Genomic DNA, 18,686 nt, shown 5'->3' with positions numbered 1-18,686 from the left:
AAGATGTGATTTTTTTTATCTTAAAAGGATAAGATTTTGAAAATTTTTGAAATTGAAATCTGATTTTTTATAGAAAATTTCGAAAAAATTGCTTGAAAATAGTTAGAGAAGATAATTTTTTTATTTTTGAATTTTATGATGAAAGAGAAAAACACACAAAAGACACAAGACTTAAAATTTTTGGATCTAATGTTCCTTGCTTTCGAAAATTTTGGAGTAAAAACACCAAGGGACACCAAACTTGAAAATTTTAAGATCAAAACACAAAGAAGACTCAAGAACACTTTGAAGATTCACAAGAACAACAAGAACAAAAGAAAGAACACCAAACTTAAATTTTTGAAAATTAAATTAAAGAAAATTAAATTTTTGGAGTTCCTTGGTGTTTTTCCTCCAAAATTTTTGAAAGCAAGGAACATTAGATCTAAAAATTTTAAGTCTTGTGTCTTTTGTGTGTTTTTCTCTTTCATCATAAAATTCAAAAATAAAAAAATTATCTTTTCTAGCTATTTTTAAGCAAATTTTTTGAAATTTTCTATAAAAATTCAGATTTCAATTTCAAAAATTTTCAAAATCTTATCCTTTTTAAGATTTAAAAAAAATCACATCTTTTTCAAAAATATCCTAACCACTTTCTCTCTCCTCACTTTTTCGAAAAATCTTCAAAAAAAATATTTTCAAAATCCTTATTCAAAATCCTTTTTAATAATATAATAAAATAAATAAAATAAATCCATATCATCTCTCTTACTCCATCATGGACCTAAGTGGAAATTAACAGTCCAGAAGGACTCTGGGGTCATATGCTAACCCCACTACTGCTTCATATGGGAGTAGTATCTGTATACCCTCCATCGGAGTCAGTAGCTTTGAGTTGAATCCTCAGCTCATTATCATGGTGCAGCAAAATTGCCAGTATTTCGGTCTTCCACAGGAAGAACCTACAGAGTTTTTGGCACAACTTTTACAGATTGCTGACACAGTACATGATAAGGAAGTAGATCAGGATGTCTACTGACTGTTACTGTTTCCATTTGCTGTAAAGGACCAAGCTAAGAGGTGGTTAAATAACAAACCTAACGACAGCATAAAGACATGGAAACAACTGTCAAAAAAATTCCTGAATCACTATTTTCCTCCAAAACGGATGACACAGCTAAGGTTAAGCATCCAAGGCTTCAAACAAGGAGATAATGAATCCCTTTATGATGCCTGGGAGAGATACAGAGAGATGCTAAGAAAATGCCCCTCTGAAATGTTTTCAGAGTGGGTGCAGTTAGACATCTTCTATTATGGACTTACAGAGAGAGCTCGGATTTCTCTAGACCACTCAGCTGGTGGATCTATACATATGAGAAAGACAATTGAAGAAGGTCAAAAGCTCATTGATACAGTTGCCAGAAATTAGCACCTGTACCTAAGCAATGAACCTTCCATCAACGAAGAGGCTGAAACAATAACTGCTGAACTCAGTCCTGTAGATCAAGCTACTGAATTCAATCAGCAATTAGATTTTCTAACAAAACAGTTAGCCAAATTCAAGGAGATATTGTAAGAAACCAGAATGGCTAATATGAATATGGAAGTCTAGTTGAAGCAAACAGAACAGCAGTTATCAAAACAAATAACAGAAGAGTGCGAAGCAGTTCAATTAAGAAGTGGGAAAACATTAAATACATCACTTCAAGGCAGTAGGAAGCCAAGAAATGAACAAACTGCTACCTAAAATCCCTCTGAGGATAGTCAGAGCGCAGAAAGGAATAATTCTGGCGCTCAAACACCAGACAAGGGGTGGAGAGCTGGCGTTGAACGCCCAACCCATGCTCAATCCTGGCGTTCAACGCCAGAAATAGGCAAGGAATTGGCGTTGAACACCCAAAGGAAGCACAGTTCTGGCGTTCAGATGCCAAAAACAGGTAAGGAGTTGGCGTCTAACGCCACTCCAGCTTCCACCCCTGGCATTCAAACGCCAGTGGGAGATCAGACACATACAAGTGCTGATAGCAACCCCTCTAAAAAGGCTTCTCAACCCACATCTGTAGGCAGTAAACCTACAGCATCTAAGGTTGAGGAATACAAAGCCAAAATGCCTTATCTTCAGAAACTCTACAAAGCGAAACAGGATTAGCAATTTGCCCGCTTTGCATACTATCTCAAAACTCTTGAAATAAAGATGCCGTTTGCAGAGGCAGTTGAGCAAATACCATCTTATACTAAGTTCATGAAAGAGATCTTAAGTCATAAGAAGGATTGGAGGGAAACTGAAAAAGTTTACCTCACTGAAGAATGCAGTGTAGTCATTCTGAAAAGCTTCCCAAAAAAGCTTAAAGATCCCGGAAGCTTTATGATACCATGCACATTAGAGGGTACTTGTACCAAGCAAGCTCTATGTGACCTTGGGGCAAGTATCAACCTAATACCTACATCTACTATCAGAAATCTTGGTTTGACTGAAGAAGTCAAACCAACCCGGATACGTCTCCAACTTGCTGATGGCTCCATTAAATAGCCATCACGCATGATTGAAGATATGATTGTCAAGGTTGGGCCATTTGCCTTTCTCACTGACTTTGTGGTGCTGGAAATGGAGGAGCACAAGAGTACAACTCTCATTCTAGGAAGACCTTTCCTAGCAACTGGACAAACCCTCATTGACATCCAAAAAGGGGAAGTGACCCTGAGAGTCAATGAGGACGAGTTTAAGTTGAATTTTGTCAAAGCTATGCAGCATCCAGACACCCCAAACGATTGCATGAGCATTGATATTATTGACTCTCTAGTAAAAGAGGTTAATATGACTGAGAGTCTCGAATCAGAGCTAGAAGATATCTTTAAAGATGCTCAGCCTGATCTGGAGGAACCAGAGAGAATAATAGAACCTCTGAAAATCCCTCAGAAAGAGGAGAAACCTCCTAAACCCAAGCTCAAACCATTACCACCATCCCTGAAATATGCATTTCTGGGAGAAGGTGATACCTTTCCTACAATCATAAGTTCTACCTTAGAGCCACAGGAAGAGGAAGCACTAATTCAAGTGCTAAGGACACACAAGACAGCTCTTGGGTTGTCCATCAGTGATCTTAAGGGCATTAGCCCAGCCAAATACATGCACAAGATCCTATTGGAGGGTGACGCTAAGCCAGTGGTTCAACCACAGAGGCGGCTGAATCCAGCCATGAAGGAAGTGGTGCAGAAGGAGGTCACTAAATTACTAGAGGCTGGGATTATTTATCCCATTTTTGGTAGCCCCTGGGTAAGCCCTGTCCAAGTCATCCCTGAGAAGGGTGGTATGACAATGGTTCATAATAAAAAAAATGAACTGGTTCCTACAAGAACAGTTATAGGGTGGCTTATGTGTATTGATTATAGAAGACTCAATACAGCCACCAGAAATGATCATTTTACTTTACCATTCATAGACCAGATGCTAGAAAGACTGGCAGGTCATGAATACTACTGCTTCCTAGATGGATATTCAGGTTATAATCAAATTGCAGTAGATCCCCAGGATCAAGAGAAAACAGCATTCACATGTCCATCCGGAGTATTTACATACAGAAGGATGCCATTTGGCCTGTGCAATGCACCTGCAACCTTTCAAAGGTGCATGCTCTCTATTTTCTCTGATATGGTGGAAAAATTTATGGAAGTCTTCATGGATGACTTTTCAGTATTTGGAGACTTATTCAGCTCCTGTCTTGACCATCTAGCACTTGTTCCAAAGAGGTGCCAAGAGACTAACCTAGTTTTAAACTGGGAAAAATGTCACTTTATGGTGACTGAAGGAATTGTCCTTGGGCACAAAATTTCTAACAAGGGAATAGAGGTGGATCAAGCTAAGGTAGAGGTAATTGAAAAATTACCACCACCTGCCAATGTTAAGGCAATCAAAAGCTTTCTGGGGCATGCAGGATTCTATAGGAGGTTTATAAAAGATTTTTCAAAAATTGCCAAACCTCTGAGTAATCTACTAGCTGCTGACACGCCATTTATCTTTGATAAGGAGTGTCTGTAGGCGTTTGAAACTCTGAAAGCTAAGCTGGTCACAGTACTAGTCATCCCTGCACCAGACTGGACATTACCATTTGAACTGATGTGTGATGCCAGTGACCATGCCATTGGTGCAGTGTTGGAACAAAGGCATGACAAGCTTCTGCACGTCATTTACTATGTCAGTCATGTTTTAAATGACGCACAAAAGAACTACACAACCACAGAAAAAGAGTTACTTGCAGTGGTTTACGCCATTGACAAGTTCAGATCTTATTTAGTAGGATTAAAAGTGATTGTGTACACTAACCATGCTGCTCTTAAATATCTACTCACAAAGCAGGATTCAAAACCCATACTCATCAGATGGATGTTGCTTCTGCAGGAGTTTGATATAGAAATAAAAGACAGAAAAGGGACAGAGAACCAAGTAGCAGATCACCTGTCCCGAATAGAACCAGTAGAAGGGGCGTCCCTCCCTTTTACTGAGATCTCTGAAAACTTTCCGAATGAGCAACTCCTTGCCATCCATGAATTGCCATGGTTTGTAGACATTGCAAACTACAAGGCAGTGAGATTCATACCCAAAGAGTACAGTAGGCAGCAATAAAAAAAATTGATCACGGATGCAAAGTACTATCTTTGGGATGAACCATATCTCTTCAAGAGATGTGCAGACAGAGTAATCCGTAGATGTGTGCCTAAGGAAGAAACACAAAAGATCCTCTGGCACTGCCATGGATCACAGTATGGAGGACATTTTGGAGGTGAGCGAACAGCCACAAGAGTCCTCCAATGTGGCTTCTACTGGCCTACTCTCTATAAAGACTCCCAAGTGTTTGTACTTAATTCTGATAGTTGCCAAAGATCTGGCAATCTGCCTCACAGTTATGCCATGCCTCAACAAGGGATCTTGGAGACTGAGTTGTTTGATGTATGGGGAATTGACTTCATGGGGCTTTTCCCACCATCATACTCAAACACTTATATTCTGGTGGCAGTGGATTATGTATCCAAATGGGTTGAAGCTATTGCAACACCTACTAATGATACTAAGACACTGAAATTCCTCCAGAAACACATCTTCAGCAGATTTGGTATCCCTAGAGTACTAATCAGTGATGGGGGCACTCATTTCTACAATAAACAGCTTTACTTTGCTTTGGTTCGATATGGAGTTAGCCACAGGGTGGCCACTCCGTATCATCCACAGACAAATGGGCAAGCTAAAGTCTCTAATAGAGAACTTAAAAAAATCCTAGAACGGACTGTGATTAACCGTAGAAGGGATTGGGCAAGAAGCTTGGATGATGCTCTGTGGGCATATAGAACAGCATTCAAGACTCCTATAGGGACCTCTCCATACCAGCTTGTGTATGGAAAAGCCTGTCACTTGCCAATGGAACTGGAATATAAGGCCTACTGGGCAACCAGATTCCTAAACCTTGATGCCGAATTAGCTGGAGAAAAATGATTGCTCCAGTTAAATGAGCTAGAGGAATTCAGACTCAATGCTTTCGAAAATGCAAAAATTTACAAAGAAAAAGCAAAAAGATGACATGACAAGAAGCTGTCATCCAGAGTCTTCGAGCCAGGGCAGAAAGTTCTGCTGTTTAATTCTAGGCTCAGATTATTCCCCGGGAAATTGAAATCCCAGTGGAGAGGACCAAATATGATTACAAGTGTGTCGCTATATGGTTACGTAGAGCTTCAGGATAATGATTCTAACAAAAAGTTCATTGTTAATGGACAGAGAGTCAAACATTATCTTGAAAGTAATTTTGAGCAAGAATGCTCAAGACTGTGACTTGAGTAAAAGCTCAGTAATAGTCCAGCTAAAGACAATAAAGAAGCGCTTGCTGGGAGGCAACCCAGCCATTAACAAAGCTTATTTTTCAATTAATTGATTTTTATAGGTTTATGTCAATTATCTTCAAAGGTAAAATAGCAATTGCTTGAGTTCACAGAGTTACAGAAGGATTCAGAGGATAAAACAACAAAAAGGAAGCTCACTGGTGCGAAAAAGCCAGTAAGAGCTGTTTTGGGCGTTGAACACCCAAAAGAAGCTTCTATTGGGCGTTCAACGCCAGTAGAGATAGCCATCTGGGCGTTAAACGCCAGAAAGAAGCACCTTCTGGGCGTTGAACGCCAGAAAGAAGCACCTTCTGGGCGTTGAACGCCAGAAAGAAGCACCTTCTGGGCATTGAACGCCAGATTTACAGCGTCCTGGGCATTCAGAAAAATGCCCAGTGACAAAGGAATTCCTGGCGTTTAACGCCAGCCAAAAGCAACAGCTGGGCGTTAAACGCCCAAAACAAGCAGCATTTGGGCGTTTAATGCCAGGATTATGGGGAGGAGGTGAATTCGTTTTCAACTCAAATTTCTTTCATTTTTCATGTTTCAATTCATGATTTCTTGCATAAACATGTTACAAATTCTCAACTTTCAACTTCAAAATGCAAAAGAATTCTTAATCCTAAAAATATTTCTTCATTCTTCTTCAATCTCTTTTCAAATCTTTTTCAAAACTCACCTATCTTTTTGAATTCTTGTCAAATCTTTTTAATTTTTTCTCAATTCTTTTTCAAAATCTCATCATATCTTTTGAATTTTTGAATTTTCCTCTCCTTCTATTCCTCTCCTTTCCTTTCTTTTGCTTGAGGACAAGCAAACCTCTAAGTTTGGTGTGTTTTTCCATGATCACTGAGCTAAAACTCATCAAGATCATGGCACCTCAGGGAAAACAAACCACTTCAAGAGGCAAGAAAGAGAATATTCCAAAACCACTTTGGAATCAAGAAAAGTTCTTAACCAAAGAACATGCAGACCATTACCACAAAATAATGGGTCTGAGATCAGTGATCCCAGAAGTTAAATTCGATCTGAAAGAAAATGAATATCCGGAGATACAGAAGCTGAAGCGCCAGAAGCTGTCTTTTGAAGGACCATACACTCCACAGGTTGAAGGAGCACCCATCATCTTCCAAACTAAAGGTTGTTGAGTTCTAATCTTAGCCTTAACTCTGTGATAATTGTTCTTATTAGGAATTTGCCTTAGAAGTTATATATGAGTAGTAGTAATTAATATATCTATTTTGATTTTATCTCCAATTAAGCTATAATTTATTTTACTCATCATCATCAAATATGAATAAAATAGTAGATTTTTAGAATAAAGAGGCAATATCTTTTTTCGAGTTCTTAATAAGGAAAATTCTAATTATTTATATGTGGTGGCAATGCTTTTTGTCTTCTGAATGAATGCTTGAACAGTGCATATTTTTTATATTAAATTTTATGAATGTTACAATTGTTGGCTCCTAAAAGAATGATGAATAAGAGAAATATTATTGCTGATATGAAAAATCATAAAATTGATTCTTGAAGCAAGAAAAAGCAGTGAAAAAAAAGAAGAAAAAAAAGCAAAAGAGGTAGAAAAGGCCAATATCCCTTTAAACCAAAAGGCAAGGGTAAAAAGGATCTAAGGCTTTGAGCATCAATGGATAGGAGGGCCCAACGAAATAAATCCAGGCCTAAGCGGCTAAATCAAGCTGTCCCTAACCATGTGCTTGTGGCATGCAGGTCCAAGTGCAAAAGCTTGAGACTAAGTGGTTAAAGTCGTGATCCAAAGTAAAAGAGTGTGCTTAAGAACTCTGAACACCTCTAATTGGCGACTCTAGCAAAGCTAAGTCACAATCTAAAAAGGTTCACCCAGTTATGTGTCTGTGGCATTTATGTATCTGGTGGTAATACCAGAAAACAAAGTGCTTAGGGCCACGGCTAAGACTCATAACGCAACTGTGTTAGAGAATCAACATACTAAACTAGGAGAATCAATAATACTATCTGAACTCTGAGTTCCTATGGATGCCAATCATTCCGAATTTCAACGGATAAAGTGAGATGCCAAAACTGTTCAGAAGCAAAAAGCTACTAGTCCCGCTCATCAAATTGGAATCTGAGCTTCACTTAAAACTCTGAGATATTATTGCTTCTTAATTTCTTTTTATCCTATTTTATTTATGTAGTTGCTTGGGGACAAGCAACGGTTTAAGTTTGGTGTTGTGATGAGCGGATATTTTATACGCTTTTTGGGGGTAATTTTATGTAGATTTTAGTGTGTTTTAGTTAGTTTTTAGTATATTTTTATTAGTTTTTACGCAAAATTCATATTTCTGGACTTTACTATGAGTTTGTGTGTTTTTCTATGATTTCAGGTATTTTCTGGCTGAAATTGAGGGAGCTGAGCAAAAATCTGATTTAGGCTGAAAAAGGACTACTGATGCTGTTGGATTCTAACCTCCATGCACTCGGAATGGATTTTTTGGGGCTACAAGAGTCCAATTGGTGCGCTCTTAATTTTGCTGAAAAGTAGACATCTAGGGCTTTCCAGCAATATATGATAGTTTATACTTTGCACGAAGATAAATGACATAAACTGGCGTTTAACGCCAGTTCCATGTTGCATTCTAGCGTTCAACGCCAGAAACAGGTTGCAAGCTGGAGTTCAGCGCCAGAAACAGGTTACAACCTGGCGTTCAACTCCAGAAACAGCCTAGGCACGTGAGAAGCTTAAGTCTCAGCACCAGCACACACCAAGTGGGCCCCAGAAGTGGATTTCTGCACTATCCATCTTAGTTTACTCATTTTCTGTAAACATAGGTTACTAGTTTAGTATTTAAACAACTTTTAGAGACTTATTTTGGACCTCATGACATTTTAGATCTGAACTTTGTACTTTTTGACGGCATGAGTCTCTAAACTCCATTGTTGAAGGTGAGAAGCTCTGCAGCGTCTCGATGAATTAATGCAATTATTTCTATTTTCCATTCAAACACGCTTGTTCCTATCTAAGATGTTCATTCGTGCTTCACTATGAAGAAGGTGATGATCCATGACACTGATCACCTTCCTCAATCCATGAACGTGTGTCTGACTATCACCTCCATTCTACATTAGATTGAATGAGTATCTCTTAGATTTCTTAATCAGAATCTTTGTGGTATAAGCTAGAATCCATTGGCGGCATCCTTGAGAATCCGGAAGGTCTAAACCTTGTCTGTGGTATTCCAAGTAGGATTCAAGGATTGGATGACTGTGACGAGCTTCAAACTCACGAGTGTTGGGCGTAGTGACAGACGCAAAATGATTAATGGATCTTATTCCGACATCATCGAGAACCAACAGATGATTAGTCGTGCTGTGACAGAGCATTTGGACCATTTTCACTGAGAAGATGGGAAGTAGCCATTGACAACGGTGATGCCCTACATACAGCTTGCCATGGAAGGAGCCTTGCATTTATGAAAGTGAGAAAGCATTATGTTACAGGAATTCAGAGGACAAAGCATCTCCAAAACTCCAACATATTCTCTATTATGGCGTAACAATTATTTATTTTATGCCCTTTCATTCTTTTTACAATTGAAATTAAAGAACCATGTTGGTATCCTGACTAAGAATAATTAGATAACCATAGCTTGCTTCAAGCCAATAATCTCCGTGGGATTCGACCCTTACTCACGTAAGGTATTACTTGGACGACCTAGTGCACTTTCTGGTTAGTTGTGCGGAATTACATAGTGTGAAGTAATTTTCGTGCACCAAGGATGAGCGGATAATTTATATGCTTTTTGGCACTATTTTTAGGTATTTTTTACTAGGATTTAGCTACTTTTAGGGATGTTTTCATTAGTTTTTATGCTAAATTCACATTTCTGGACTTTACTATGAGTTTTTGTGCTTTTCTGTGATTTCAGGTATTTTCTGGCTGAAATTGAGGGACTTGAGCAAAACTCTAATAAGAAGGCTAACAAAGGACTGCTGATGCTGTTGGATTCTGACCTCCCTGCACTCGAAATGGATTTTCTGGAGCTACAAAACTGCAAATGGTGCGCTCCTAACGGCGTTGGAAAGTAGAAATCCAGATCTTTCCAGCGATATATAATAGTTCATAATTTATTTGATATTAGATGATGCAAACTGGCGCTCAACGCCAGTTCCATGTTGCATTTTGGAGCCAAACACCAGAAACACGTTCCAAACCAGAGTTGAACGCCAAAAACACGTTACAACTTGGCGTTCAACTCCAAAAGAAGCCTCTGCATGTGTAAAGCTCAAGCTCAGCCGAAGCACACACCAAGTGAGCCCCGGAGGTGGATTTCTGTATCAATTACTTACTTCTGTAAACCCTAGTAGCTAGTCTAGTATAAATAGGACATTTTACTATTGTATTAGACATCTTTGGACGTTTAGTTATTAGACCATGAGGGCTGGCCATTCGGCCATGCCTGGAACTTCATCACTTATGTATTTTCAACGGTGGAGTTTCTGCACACCATAGATTAAGTGTGTGGAGCTCTGTTGTACCTCGAGTTTTAATACAATCACTACTATTTTCTATTCAATTCAGTTTATTTCTGTTCTAAGATATTCGTTGCACTTCAACATGATGAATGTGATGATCCATGACACTCATCATCATTCTCACCCATGAACGCATGACTGACAAGCACCTCCATTCTACCTTAGACTGAGCGCTTATCTCTTGGATTCCTTAATCAAAATCTTCGTGGTATAAGCTAGAATTGATGGCGGCATTCATGAGAATCCGGAAAGTCTAAACCTTGTCCGTGGTATTCCGAGTAGGATTCAAAGATTGAATGAATGTGATGAGCTTCAAACTCGCGATTGTTGGGCGTGATGACAAATGCAAAAGAATCAATGGATTCTATTCTGACATGATCGAAAATCGATAGATGATTAGCCGTGCCGTGATAGAGCATTTGGACCTTTTTTACTAAGAGGATGGGATGTAGCCATTGACAACGATGATGCCCTACATACAGCTTGCCATGGAAAGGAGTAAGAGGGATTGAAGGAAGGCAGTAGGAAAGCAGAGATCTAACAGGGACAAAGCATCTCCATACACTTGTCTGAAATTCTCACCAATGATTTACATAAGTAATTCTATCCTTATTTTCTGTTTATTTATTATTATTATTCGAAAATCATTATAATCATTTAAATCCGCCTAACTGAGATTTACAAGATGACCATAGCTTGCTTCATACCAACAATCTCCGTGGGATCGACCCTTACTCACGTAAGGTTTATTACTTGGATGACTCAGTGCACTTGCTGGTTAGTTATGCGAAGTTGTGAAGAAAGTGCTGAGTTAGTAGATGCGCATACCAAGTTGAATGCCATTATTAGAGATCACAATTTCGTGCACCAAGTTTTTGGCACCGTTGCCGGGGATTGTTCGAATATGGACAACTGACGGTTCATATTGTTGCTCAGATTAGGTAATTTTCTTTTTGTTTTATTTTCAAAAAATTTTCAAAAAAAAATAATTTTCTCACCTGTTTTCGGAACTTTTTCAAAAAATTTTTCCTTTTGTTTTCAAAAATTATTCTAAATTTTTAGGAATGAATTCTAGAGTTTCATGGTAATATGTTGAAGCCTGGCTGGCTGTAAAGCCATATCCAAATTCTTTTGGATTGAGGCTTCCACTTGTCAACATAAAAGGCATGTATATGGAGTTGGATGAAGTATCAGCTGTTGCATGCCTGATTTATATCCTAAAGCTGGCTGGCTATTAAGCCATGTACAATCCTTGGATTGGAGCTTTAGGCTAACATTGAAAGATTCCTAGAATTCATATTAAAAATTTTTGAATTTCTTATTTTCTTTTTCCTATAAAATTTCGAAAAATATATACAAAAATTATAAAATCATAAAACCAAAAAAATTATTTTTGTGTTTCTTGTTTGAGTCTTTAGTCAAATTCTAAGTTTCGTGTCAATTGCATGTTTTTAAAAAAATTATGTATTTTTCGAAAATTCATGCATTTACAGTGTTCTTCATGATCTTCAAGTTGTTCTTTGTAAGTCTTCTTGTTTGATCTTTAAATTTTCTTGTTTTGTGTCTTTTGTTATTTTTCATATGCATTTTTGCATTCATAGTGTCTAAGCATTAAAGATTTCTAAGTTTGGTGTCTTGCGTGTTTTCTTTGCATCAAAAATTTTTCAAAAATATGTTCTTGATGTTCATCATGATCTTCAAAGTGTTCTTGGTGTTCATCTTGACATTCATAGTGTTCTTGCATGCATCATTGGTTTTGATCTAAAAATGTTCATGTTTTGGGTCATTTTTATGTTTTTCTCTCTCATAATTAAAAATTCAAAAAAAATATCTTGTCCTTATTTTTCTCAAAATTTCGAAAATTTGAGTTGACTTTGTAAAAAATTTTTAAAAAACTTAGCTATTTCTTACAAGTCAAGTCAAATTTTCAATTTTAAAAATCTTATCTTTTCAAAACTTTCTCAAAAATCAAATCTTTTTCATTTTTCTTACTATTTTTTGAAAATTTTTAATTTGAATTTTAAAATCTTTTTCTTATCTTTAATTCATGATTTTCAAAGGCTTTGCTAACAATTAATGTGATTGATTCGAAAATTTGAAGTTTGTTACTTTCTTATTAAGAAAGGTTCAATCTTTAAATTCTAGAATCTTATCTTTTAGTTTCTTGTTAGTCAAGTAATTAATTTTAATTTTAAAAATTAAATCTTTTTCAACCATATCTTTTTAATCATATCTTTTTATATCTTCTTAAAACATATCTTTTTCAAAAATTTTTTTTTCAAAATATCTTTTCTAACTTCTTATCCTTTCAAAATTTATTTTCAAATCTTTTCAACTAACTAATTGACTTTTTGTTTGTTTCTTATCTTTTTCAAAACCACCTAACTACTTTTCCATCTCTAATTTTCGAAAATCACTTTCCTCTTTTTCAAAATTTTCTTAATTAACTAATTGTTTCAAATTTTAATTTTAATTTTAATTCTTCTTTTAATTTTCGAAAATCACTAACCCTTTTTCAAAATTAATTTTCGAATTCTCTCCCTCTCATCTCCTTCTATTTATTTATTTATTTACTAACACTTCTCTTCATCTCAAGAATTTGAACCTATCTTCACCCTTGTGTTTGGATTCTTACCTTTTCCTTCTTCTATTCCTTTCTTCTTCTACTAACATAAAGGAATCTCTCTACTGTGGTAAAGAGGATCCCTATTATTATTTTCTGTTCCCTTATTTTTCATATGAGCAGGAGTAAGGACAAGAATATTCTTGTTGAAGCAGATCCTAAACCTGAAAGGACTCTGAAGAGAAAACTAAGAGAAGCTAAATTATGACAATCCAGAGACAACCTTATAGAAATTTTTGAAAAAGAAGAGGAGATGGCAGCCGAAAATAATAATGCAAGGAGGATGCTTAGTGATTACACTACACCTACTTCCAAGTTTGATGGAAGAAGCATCTCAATCCCTACCATTGGAACAAACAATTTTGAGCTGAAACCTCAACTGGTTGCTCTAATGCAACAGAACTACAAGTTCCATGGACTTCAATCAGAAGATCCCTACCAGTTTTTAACTGAGTTTTTGCAGATATGTGAGACTGTTAAGACTAATGGAGTAGATCCTGAAGTCTACAGGCTCATGCTTTTCCCTTTTGCTGTGAGAGACAGGGCTAGAACATGGTTGGACTCACAACCTAAAGATAGCTTGGACTCCTAGGATAAGCTGGTCGCGGCCTTCTTGGCTAAGTTCTTTCCTCCTCAAAAGCTGAGCAAGCTTAGAGTGGATGTTCAGACCTTCAAACAAAAAGATGGTGAATCCCTCTATGAAGCTTGGGAAAGATACAAGCAGATGACCAAAAGGTGTCCTTCTGACATGCTTTCAGAGTTGACCATTCTGGATATATTCTATTATGGTCTATCTGAGTTCTCCAAGATGTCATTGGACCATTCTGCAGGTGGATCCATTCACTTAAAAAAAATGCCTGCAGAAGCTCAAGAACTTATTGACATGGTTGCAAATAACCAATTCATGTACACTTCTGAAATGGGACGCCTCAAAAAAAGGGAGTTCTTGAAATTGATGCTCTGAATGCCATATTGGCTTAGAACAAAATGTTGACTCAGCAAGTCAACATGATTTCACAAAGTCTGAATGGATGGCAAAATGCATCCAACAGTACTAAAGAGGCATCTTCTAAAGAAGAAGCTTATGATCCTGAGAACCCTGCAATAGCAGAGGTAAATTATATGGGTGAACCTTATGGAAACACCTATAATTCATCATGGAGAAATCATCCAAATTTCTCATGGAAGGATCAACGAAAGCCTCAATAAGGCTTTAATAATGGTGGAAGAAATAGGCTCAGCAATAGCAAGCCTTATCCATCATCTTCTCAGCAACAGACAGAAAATTCTGAGCAGAGCACCTCTAACTTAGCAAACTTAGTCTCTGATCTGTCTAAGGCCACTTTAAGTTTCATGAGTGAAACAAGGTCCTCCATTGGAAATCTGGAGGCACAAGTGGGCCAGCTGAGTAAGAAAATCACTGAAACTCCTCCTAGTACTCTCCCAAGCAACACTGAAGAGAATCCAAAAAGAGAGTGCAAGGCCATTGACATAATCAACATGGCCGAACCTAGAGAGGAAGAAGAGGACATGAATCCCAATGAGGAAGACCTCATGGGATGTCTTTCAAGCAAGAAGGAGTTTCCTATTGAGGACCTAAAGGAATCTGAGGCTCATATAGAGACCATAGAGATTCCATTAAACCTCCTTCTGCCATTCATGAGCTCTAAAACTATTCTTCCTCTGAAGAGGGTGCAGATGTAACTAGAGAGAAAGTTGCTCAATATCTAGGAGCCATCATGAAGCTGAATGCCAAATTGTTTGGTAATGAGACTTGAGAAGGTGAACCTCCCTTGCTCATTAGTGAACTAGATACATGGATTTAGCAAACTTTACCTCAAAAGAGACAAGAACCTGGCAAATTCTTAATACCCTGTACCATAGGCACCATGACCTTTGAGAAGGCTCTGTGTGACCTAGGGTCAGGCATAAATCTTATGTCACTCTCTGTAATGGAGAAGCTGGGGATCATTGAGGTACAGCCTGCCATATTCTCATTGCAAATGGCAGACAAGTCAGTAAGACAAGCTTATGGATTGGTAGAGGACGTGTTAGTGAAGGTTGAAGGCCTTTACATCCCTGCTGATTTCATAATCTTAGACACTAAGAAGGATGAGGATGAATGCATCATCCTTGGAAGACCTTTCCTAGCCACAACAGGAGCTGTGATAGATGTTAACAGAGGAGAATTAGTCCTTCAATTGAATGGGGACTACCTTGTGTTTAAAACGCAAGGGTGTTCCTCTGCAACCATGGAGAGGAAGCATGAAAAGCTTCTCTCAGTACAAAGTCAAACAGAGCCCCCACAATCAAACTCTAAGTTTGGTGTTGGGAGGCCACAACCAAACTCTAAGTTTGGTGTTGAATCCCCACATCCAAACTCTAAGTTTGGTGTTGGGAGTCTACAACATTGACCTGATCACCTGTGAGGCTCCATGAGAGCCCACTGTCAAGCTATTGACATTAAAGAAGCGCTTATTGGGAGGCAACCCAATTTTTATTTATCTAATCCTATATTTTTTTATTTTTCCTTTATGTTTTATTAGGTTCATGATCATGTGGAGTCACAAAATAAATTCTAAAATTAAAAACAGAATAAAAAATAGCAGAAGAAAAAGCACACCCTAGAGGAAGGGCTTACTGGCGTTTAAAGACCAGTAAGGAGCATCTGGCTGGCGTTCAACGCCAGAACAGATCATGGATCTGGTGTTGAACGCCGGAAACAAGCAGTATCCTGGCATTTAAATGCCAGGAATACACCATGAGGAGAGCTGGCGTTGAACGCCAGAAACAAGCATGGAACTGGCATTCAGTGCCAGAAACATGCTACAAATGGGCGTTGAACGCCCAAAACAAGCATGAAGCTGGCGTTCAACGCCAGAAACAAGCATCAATCTGGTGCTGAATTCCAACATTGCATGTAGAGGGCATTTTACACACCTCATTGGTGCAGGGGTGATAATCCTTGACACCTCAGGATCTGTAGAGCCCACAGGATCATCTCAGGATCTGTAGACCCCACAGGATCCCCACCTACCTCAACTCACCTTCTTTCCTCTTCACACAATCCAATAACACTCTTCCCCAAAAACCCCTCCAACAATCACCTCAATCTCTCTTCCCCATCACCTCTTCACCACTCACATCTATCCACTCTTCCCCATAAACCCCACCTACCTTCAAAATTCAAAATCCCTTTTCCCACCCAACCCACTCAATATGGCCGAACCTTAACCCCTCTCCCTCCACTATATAAACCCCTCCATTCTTCTTCATTTTCACACAACACAACCTTCTTTTTTCTTCCTTGGCCGAAATACAGCCCTCTCTTTCTCTCCTCCATATCTTCTTCTTCTTCATCTATTCTTTCTTCTTTTGCTCGAGGGCGAGCAATACTCTAAGTTTGGTGTGGTAAAAGCATAGCTTTTTTGTTTTTTCATAACCATTGATGGCACCTAAGGCCGGAGAAACCTCTAGAAAAGGAAACGGGAAGACCAAAGCTTCCTCCTCCGAGTCATGAGAGATGGAGAGATTCATCTCCAAAGCCCATCAGGACCACTTCTATGAAGTTGTGGCCAAGAAAAAGGTAATCCCCGAGGTCCCTTTCAAACTCAAGAAAAATGAGTACCCGGAGATCCGACATGAGATCCAAAGAAGAGGTTGGGAAGTTCTGACCAATCCCATTCAACAAGTCAGAATCTTAATGGTTCAAGAGTTCTATGCCAATGCATGGATCACTAGGAACCATGATCAAAGTGCGAACTTGAATCCAAAGAATTATCTTACAATGGTTCGGGGGAAATACTTAGATTTTAGTCCGAAAAATGTGAGGTTGGCATTCAACTTGCCCATGATGCAAGGAGATGCACGTCGTAACACTAGAAGGGTCAACTTTGATCAAAGGTTGGACCAAGTCCTTATGGACGTATGTGTGGAAGGAGCTCAATAGAAAAGAGACTCCAAAGGCAAGCCGGTTCAATTAAGAAGACTGGACCTCAAGCCTGTGGCTAGAGGATGGTTGGAGTTCATTCAACGCTCCATCATCCCTACTAGCAACCGATCCGAAGTTACTGTGGATCGGGCCATCATGATTCATAGCGTCATGAATGGAGAGGAAGTAGAAGTTCATGAAGTCATCTCCCTTGAATTCTACAAAATAGCCGAAAAGTCCTCCACTATGGCAAGGCTAGCTTTTCCTCATCTTACTTGCCATCTATGTTACTCAGCTGGAGTTATCATAGAAGGAGACATCCCCATTGAGGAGGATAAGCCCATCACTAAGAAGAGGATAGAGCAAACCAGAGAGCCCACTTATGGAACCCAAGAGACGCATGAGGAAGCTCATCACCAAGAAATCCCGGAGATGCCTCAAGGGATGCACTTTCCTTCCAACAACTATTGGGAACAGCTCAATAATTCTCTATAAGACTTGAGTTACAATATGGATCAATTAAAGGTGGAACATCAAGAACACTCCATCATTCTCCATGAAATTAGAGAAGATCAAAGAGTAATGAGGGAGGAGCAACAAAGGCAAGGAAGAGACATAAAGGACATCATTGGTTCTTCAAGAAGAAAGCGCCACCATCACTAAGGTGGACTCATTCCTTGTTCTTATTTCTCTATTGTTTTTTTTCGGTTTTTAATGCTATATGTTTGTTTATGTTTTGTGTCTCTACTTCATGATCATTAGTATGTAGTAACTATGTCTTAAGGCTATGAATAATTCCATGAATCCTTCACCTCTCTTAAATGAAAAATGTTCCTAATTCAAAAGAACAAGAAGTACATGAGTGACGTCGGGATTTTTGCTAGTAAAGAATTTTATAAAGTCGCGTTGTAAGTATAGATTCTGTACCAACAGAAATCTCTTCATACAAACGTTTTGGTTGTCACAAGTAACAAACCCCTAAATAAATTGATAACCTAAGTATTTAAATATCGGGTCGTCTTCTCAAGGAATTGCAGGGAAGTATGAATTATAATTGGTTATGCAAAACAGTGTTTTTGGGTTTTGAAAAAGGTTTTGAACAAGAGAAATAAATTGCAGGAATTAATAAATTTATAATTAATAAAACTCTTGGCAAGGTATGAAAACTGGAGGTCCTATCCCGGTTATCCTTATCAATTGTGATAAGAATTGGATTTTTCTCCCACTAAGTCCACTTCTAACTGTGAAGGTAAGTCAAGTGGATGAATTAATTTTGATTCCTCAGGTCCTAGTCTTTCCTTGGGAAAAGCTAGAGTTATTGGAACTCGAATTAATTCTTGAAGAATTCCAATTTTCGGTCAACAATGAGTTCGATAACTCAAGAGTTACCAATTAATGAACCAAAGCCAAAAGGGGAAGAAAAATCTACTTGAATGAAAATAATTTGGATAGAGCCCAAGCATCAATAACATAAATTAGAGAAAACAATCATAAGTCTGAAATACCTCAAATAATATTAATTAAGAAAATCATAACATGAATGTCATTAAGCCAAATTGGCAACATATATAATTAAAAATAAGAGAAGTCAAAATAAAGGAATATTGAACCTGGAGCTCAGAAGAATTGTAAGTTGAAATAATAATAAATCCTAAATCCTTTAAGAGGAATCCTAAATCCTAAGAGAGAGGAGAGAACCTCTTTCTCTCTCTCTCTCTAAAACTACATCTAAATTATGAAAAGAAAATTATGAGTCACCTCCCTTCATTCCTCCAA

The 18,686-nt window shown here is 38.0% G+C and overlaps 1 non-coding gene across 1 annotated transcript; it reads right to left on the bottom strand.

Moving 5' to 3' along the window:
• Positions 1-13,625: 13,625 nt before the first annotated feature.
• Positions 13,626-13,733, bottom strand: LOC127742959 (small nucleolar RNA R71). Its single transcript, XR_008004304.1, has one exon. It is a non-coding gene; the product is annotated as a small nucleolar RNA R71 (small nucleolar RNA).
• Between the last annotated feature and the right edge of the window lie 4,953 nt (positions 13,734-18,686).

The sequence above is a fragment of the Arachis duranensis genome, chromosome 1 (genome assembly GCF_000817695.3).
Source record: "Arachis duranensis cultivar V14167 chromosome 1, aradu.V14167.gnm2.J7QH, whole genome shotgun sequence".
In the NCBI taxonomy this organism is placed as follows: Eukaryota; Viridiplantae; Streptophyta; class Magnoliopsida; order Fabales; family Fabaceae; genus Arachis; species Arachis duranensis.
This window is presented reverse-complemented; position numbering and strand designations above follow the sequence as displayed.